This window comes from Glycine max, chromosome 6 (genome assembly GCF_000004515.6).
Source record: "Glycine max cultivar Williams 82 chromosome 6, Glycine_max_v4.0, whole genome shotgun sequence".
Taxonomy (NCBI): Eukaryota; Viridiplantae; Streptophyta; class Magnoliopsida; order Fabales; family Fabaceae; genus Glycine; species Glycine max.
Window position 1 is genome coordinate 48,415,958 of NC_038242.2, and position 7,479 is coordinate 48,423,436.

Here is a 7,479-nt window from a genome sequence, read left to right on the forward strand (position 1 = left end):
TTGATTCAAACGCTCTATCTATGAGATAGGGATAGAGAAAGAGGAAAAATCGAGGATTTCACATAGTACTTTTGGTCGAAAAATCGATCTGATTTTTTTCGTACTTTTTGCTCAATGATAAAATGGGTTAGATTCTACAAGATCAAACCTTGTAGGAGTTAAGGAATGATGGAAGAAAAGAAATAAAAAAAAGTAAATAAAAATGTAGCAGAAGAGTCCTGATTCCAACGAAAAAATTCAAACTTGATTGAAAATGATCTTTTTGATTATTGAAGAATGAGACAAAAGGATTAATCACGAAAAAGATTTCTTGTTCTTATTAGAGGATGAAATCTCAAAATATAAAACAGAAAATGTAAAACACTTATTTCTCACAATTTTTTCTTGGTCATTGTACTGGGACCCATGGCAGTGACTAATGAACTTGTTCTCAGCAGCATTCCATGGCACATCCCACCCAAGGTGAGTGCACACGGCATTAATCACGTATGTTGCAAGTGTTCTGTCTTTCTCCACCACAAGATAGGTTGGATCTCTCTGAAATTAATAACAAGTTTGGATTAGAGTTTGCAAATGTAGGTTTTAATGAATTTCATTTTGCAAACTAAAGTTTTAAAAGCAATTCTAATATTGGTTTGGATGCTTTCATTTAAAACATGGTGTCCAAAATTATATTACTAAACGAGAAACCAAACATGTCAACAAATTAAGTTTAGCAAGACAAACGTAAATTCAACGCAATTGAACATGAAACCAAACATAGCCTAATAAGTTGGAGGCTTCACAAAAAAATATTTTGAAATCTGAGGCAGAACCTTGGATTTTGGCAGTGAGAGTAAAAATTCTTATTCAAAGCTAATTAATTTGAAAACTTTTTATTGTTTAAAAAAATTATAAAAATGTCACATTATTTTATTTTATTCATTAAATTAATTTTTTAGTCTTCTAATTTATTTTTTAGATTCAATTTGATTTTTTATTTTTTGTTCAATTTGATCTTTTAAATTCTTAAACGGATTTAATTTGATCATTCAATCCAAATAAAAAATCATATTTTATGGTGATTCAAAATCATCAGTAAATAATTTTAAATCGATATAAAATGCACATAAAAAATGAATTGATTTTAAAAATTAAAAAAATAGAGGATAAAATTAAATTAATTTTAAAAATTAGAGGACAAAATTAAAAAAAAAAAATTAGAGGACAATTGAAAAAAAAAAGAATTAGAGGACAAAATTGAAAACTAACGTAAACTATTTTATTTCTTATTTTCAAAGATTTTTACATGTAACACTTTTATATTTATTTATTGAATATTTTCTCAATTATTTGCATTGTCGGCAAATAAAATAGGCATATACTGCAGGAAGATAATTTTTTTCTGAGGAAAGATAAACAACCGAGATTTGGAGAAAATAATCTTTGTGAATGTAATGTACTTTACAAACTTTTTTACCAGAACCTTTATTCAGGCCACATTAACCACCAACACAGTCTGAAAAACCTTTTGTTTTTAATAATACATGCACAAGTAATATGCATCTTGTTGAAGATCTTTGGAAACATTGAACACGAAAATGCTGTTCATTATTTACCATCAATCCTTGTGTAAGTACTGTGCGGTCCCCAGGTCCATGTGTCTCGAGCCATTTCTCTGCGATTACATCATTTCCAATGGCATCTTGTTTATTAATTGTTATTTTTTAAATGTAAGATTCGAATCTCTTTTTCTCTCCATTTTCATTTTATTAATTACTATCAAGTCAATTTTATAATTATTTTTTTTTCCAATAAAATTGAAATGTTAAAGATTTTAAAAGATCTTAACTTGGACTGAATTGTTTTCATTAACAGGACATTGACAGGTAAAAAGTTGATAATATTGGCTGATTCTTCACTTTATTTCTTGTCTACAACTTTTCCAAGTGTTCCGTTTTGGCCAAGAAAACAAAAGTGAAAGAATGGAGACAGCATTCCAAACAGTGAGAACCAATTAATTCAATAGTTCTCCCCCCCCCCCCCCCCCTGGGTTATGATATATGACACTCTCTTTATTTCTCTCTTATAATATCATATTTACAATTTTATCTCTTTGTTTCTAAGGTATCAAATAGCAAAAGGTATTCATTCATAATATTCTAGAAAGAAAGGCTTCTCCAATGTCAGTCTCATTGCGGTTATTATAGATTGGTTGATGAGGGTCAATTGAGGCCTGTGCAACATATTATTGTGACATGATATAAAAATTCCAATTTCAAAATTTGGTGATTTTGTATGTAATGTGCTTTCTCTAATAATAGTATGTTTGGATTTGCATTGTATTACCTGAAATTCGCGTCAAAATCCAAACAAAAATTGTTGCATTCACAGTTAGTCAATTGGAATTGTTGGATGAAGATTATATCACCCATATTTTATCTGGCTAAGCTAACTTAAAATATGCATATGATATATGAATCATCCGATCTTTTTCCAGTATTGCCAATTCATAATTGTGTGAATGCTTGAAATCCGTGATTAAGAGTGTTTAATTGCTTTAATATTAGATTAAATCTACATTCTCATACACATTTTATGAGTATGAGAAGTAAGAATTCAAAACTTTTGATTCAATGGTCGTTTGGAAGTCTTCCAATAAAAAAACCAAACACGAACTGAGAATGTAAAAAAAAAAAAAAAACTGATCCTAGAGGTACATAGAAATAGGCATATGGGATCAGGTAGGGAGTGAAACAGCACCAAGAAGAAGCAGGTTCATGAGGTCTATTTTCCCCATGTCTAGGACTCTATTGTTGGAATGACCCACGTTCACAGTCACATTTAGTGTTTTAATTTTATTTTATTTCCATTATCTTTTTTTGAAAATTTTGTTTTTTGAATCTGATCCATTTTCCTTTCACATTCAACTATATCTTTGCAACACATATTTGCAATCATCTTGAGTAACAAATCACGTACTCATTCTCTATCTCACGTTCTGATATCATGTACTGATAACAAAATTACTAGGTGAGCTCTGTGATGGACAAACTCTATAAATATGATGAGGTGCTCTCAGTATCACCAAATTCACTTCTCTATTCATAAAATACATCATTTATTCAAAGTGAGTAAGAGTCTGGACGAACAAAACTGCCTTCAGATTCATGTATGTGCCACTTTGCGTTCGATTTGCAATAGTTGAAGGTACACTCAATAATATTTAATTTCCACTGTTTGATTTGAATATGTCATTTAAATTGATTTGCATGTTTAGATCAGTACCTATTTAATTTCATCTATGTATGCATGAATGCTAGTAGCCTGGCATGTTATTCTCACTCCTTTGTCCTTCCCCATCATTTAGCTCTTCATTGGTTTCACAAACAGTGCTTGAGAAGGACAGAATATCCTACTCTTTCCAGAACATAGCTGAAAACCAAACGCATACCCGCTGTCATAAGGACTAGATCATAAAGGCTCAATAAAAAGCTCAGTTAGATTAGTTAGACTCTATTATACACAAAAGATTTAAATATATTATTTATACTTATAATACATTCATTTTTTATTTTATCATTAATTTTTTTATTATCTAACATTTTTAAATTTTTATTTTTGATATTTGACATTAAAAGATGATATGACAAGTTAATAAAATATAATATTATTGATTAAGTGATTATGTGACAAATTAACATGTATCTTATCATTATTTAATAGACTTAAACTAATGACATATCAAAAATAAAACTTTAAGAATGTCATGTAATAAAATAAAATAAAAAATTAGTTAGTAAATTAAAAAATAAGTATATTACAAACATGATAACATATTTAAGTCTCAAAAAATAATGTTTGTTTTTAATTATATCATTCATTTTCTTGTGAAGGGTTGCTGGGGATAGACAGGGGGAAGCCATGGTGGGAAGCACACACCCTAGTACGCGGTTTATGATGAAGAGACGTGATGTATGAATGAAATGATAGCATAGTGGGTAAAGGATTGTCACCCCAATAGTTGCTGGATAAGCCATTAAGAGCATCTCCAACCCAGTAACTTACTCGGGTGCTTAAAATGAGACTCACATGTATATATCTCTTACTTTTACTTTTTTCAATTCAAGCACAAGTGTTATAGTAAGCAACCATACTTAAAGAGAAAAATAGCTAATGCATGTGTAATGGGAAACACTTATTAGACAATGTTACTTGTGGAATTCAAATGCTAGCAAAACAATATGTTAAAGTTGCTATAAGGCCTACGTTGGTGCTACATAGTTTACACAACCACATATTCGCCAAATTTGGATGACTTCTTTTCATTATTTTATTCGGGGGAGGAAGGTGTTAGCAAGTAGGAACAACTAATAACATCCACAATTGAGCAACTCTACAAAAAATTTTCCAATGTGATTCGCTTGTATACATAATTTATTTTTATTTTTTTCAATACAAGCACTTCTAAACATTAAATTTTTGTAATGAAAAAACTTTTATACCAAAAAGCTTGCATCATTATATTTTATTATTAACTTATTTATTAATTTATATTATCTTATTTATTTTTTAATTAAATTTTTTAGTCTATTACTATTTAAAATGTTTTTCGGCACAGTATAAAATAAAAATAAAAACATAATTAAATTATATTTTACTTAAAATGATAAAAATAACTAATCTCACACAAATAACACATTATCAAAGACACTAATTAAAATAATAAAGTTATATAATTAAAATAATAACTAATTTTATTAATTATTGTGTCCAAAGTATTTTCAATTATGCTCTACAAGGTTCACTTGAAGTTGGTCACGATATCCCAAATCATAAACTTAATTTCTCCAAGTAGGTTGAAGGGTTGAATAAGGATCAATATGTATATAAGTTGTCGATACATCATTGATAGGATGATTATTAGAATGGTTAAAATTACCATTATACATGTGTCATTCTATTAATTTTTAAATGAACCACATCGACTTTAATTTGAATTTATCTTTACTTTTTTTATTAGAAAAATCTTGAAACACCATTGCTTGCTAAAGCAACCAGTGCTTCATTCTAGTCATTCGTACGATGCGCTTGTAGTGGAAGGTGCTTCAGAAGCTAGCTGCTTTAATGAAGGAGTTGCTTCTCAAGCAACCTATGCAGCTGCTTCAAGCAAAGAGTTATGATATTTATATATCTCATTTTGGAGAGGATTGGGATGGAGATAAGAGAGATACAAAGAAAAGGGAAAAAAAGTAGAAAGGGAAAGTAATAGATGTGATAAGAGACCTATAAAAAGGAATACAGCAGTAGAGAGAAAAATGGAATGGAAGTGGGATGGAAAAGAAAATATATATTTGAGTAATATTTTTCGATGGCAAACCATAAAGAAATCAATATTCTTTTATAAATTAAATGTTATGTATTGTTAGTGTAAAAAATTTCACTCTATGAACTAAATAAAAATTATTATTTTAAATTATTAATAATGGCATTAGAAGATAATAAATTTATCATGCATAATTTATAATTGAAAGATAATATAAAATTGTTTTAGTGTGTGTAAGTTATCTTCTTTTCTTTAATTTCGTGTCATGTGGACTTATTATTAGTTTAGCTTTTTGAGTAGCCCTCTGCTTAAGAGTATTTTTAGTGGAATAATTCATTTTGGGTTTTATAATGTCATATAGAATATAAGAATTTTGCTTTAGTGGTAGATCTTAATTTAGATTTTTGAATATTTTTTTGAGTTTCATATTTAAAATTAATTAGAGAAAGAAATATTAAAAAATAATATTTTTTGAGAACGAAGAATTATTGAGAGTTCTTCCCTTAGAATCCAATTTCTAACATAAAGAACTCTTAAACAAAAATAATAATAGATCTAATAAATAAGAATTGTTGAGCTTAAAAATCAAATTCAAGAATTCCTATTAAAGATGCTCAAATATCCAATTAAGTCTATTGTTGATGGGGTAGGCCAACCATTGAAGTTGACATTATTACTTGGCATTGTCATGCTGTATAGGCCTGCTTGACCTTGAGCCTTAGACCTATGGTGTCCTTCCATTGAAAAATACAGATCATGCCTGCAAAGAAATGGTCCAAATTATATGACTGCATGACCTTGAGCCTTAGACCTACGGTGTCCTTCCACAAAACATTACAGAAATAATATGGTCCAAATTAACATTTTTAATTTAAAAGCATGTTGTAAATATAGGTAAAATGGCATTACAGAAATATTCCATGAAGTTTGATATAATTGAACATAATATTCTTTTGCTTTTTAACTTCACATAAACTTCTCTTAATTTACATAACACCATATACCTCTCCCATTAAACTTCCTTAATTTTTTATATTAATATATAAATTCAGGGAGATTAATGTAATATTAAAAAATAGAAAAGTGTCATTCATAATTGTGTTAAATCTCAAGGGATATTATGACTGACGGATCTACATGAATTTTAACGGGACAATATATTGTTCCCACAAAATAATTTTTTTTTACTTAAATACATTAAATAAATATTTTTTCCCAAAAAATAAATAAATCTTGCTTCCACAAGATAATTTTTTTAATAAAATGAATATAAATAGTTATAAAAAAAGAATAAATTGATACTAATTTTATCCGTTTTATTCTTTTTAATTTGTTTGTTTTTAACTTTTTATTATCATTTTTAATAAAGCTTATATAATTTTTTGTTTGAAAAAAATATTAAACTATTTTGTTATTCCCACTAAAAGAATTTCTGGATCAAGCACAGCATATTATTGTAATATGTCCTATATATTAATTTACTAATGTTCTCACTTAATCTCAAGGGATATTCTTGAGATAGATAAACATCTCAAGAATGTTAATTTCTTGTCAAAATAAAGATCGTCATTCAGCTATATAATCAAAATATCAAAAACAGTGAATTGAGACCATCAATGTGTCGCCATCTAGCTTTGGGGGAAAAGAAAATTACACGAAATTTATAAAAATGTTATTATTCCTAAATAAAATTACTAATGTTTCGGCTTTTCCCAAAGTTCTTGAACTGGACTGGCAGGCCCGTTATCACGTTGCAGGTCTATAATAACAACATATTAAATTATGCTAATATATAACTTTAATGACCAAAAATAATAATTTTATTAGTGTGGAATAAAATTAATAAGTACTATTAATACCTCACATATTAATATAATATAATCTATCATATTGTTATTGTTAATTAACAAATTTAACTTCCATTAAACAAATGTTATGCTAAGGGAAATACTCTTAATACTTAACATTTTTCTGTCCGTTACTAAATTACAAACTTTATAACGATTAAAATGCTAGTAAGTAAAATATTATAATATCATGGAAGTTGTCTTAAGCTCTTTAATTCATCAATGTATTATAAATCAGACAATAATATACAACACAAAATGATATATCATAAGAGAAAAAATATTTTATATCAAAGTGAAATGATAAAATCTAAATTGTATAAATTT

The 7,479-nt window shown here is 27.8% G+C and overlaps 1 pseudogene; it reads right to left on the reverse strand.

Annotated features, from left to right (window-relative positions):
• Window positions 1–294: 294 nt before the first annotated feature.
• Window positions 295–4,019, reverse strand: LOC100819873 (cytochrome b6-f complex iron-sulfur subunit, chloroplastic-like; annotated as a pseudogene).
• Between the last annotated feature and the right edge of the window lie 3,460 nt (window positions 4,020–7,479).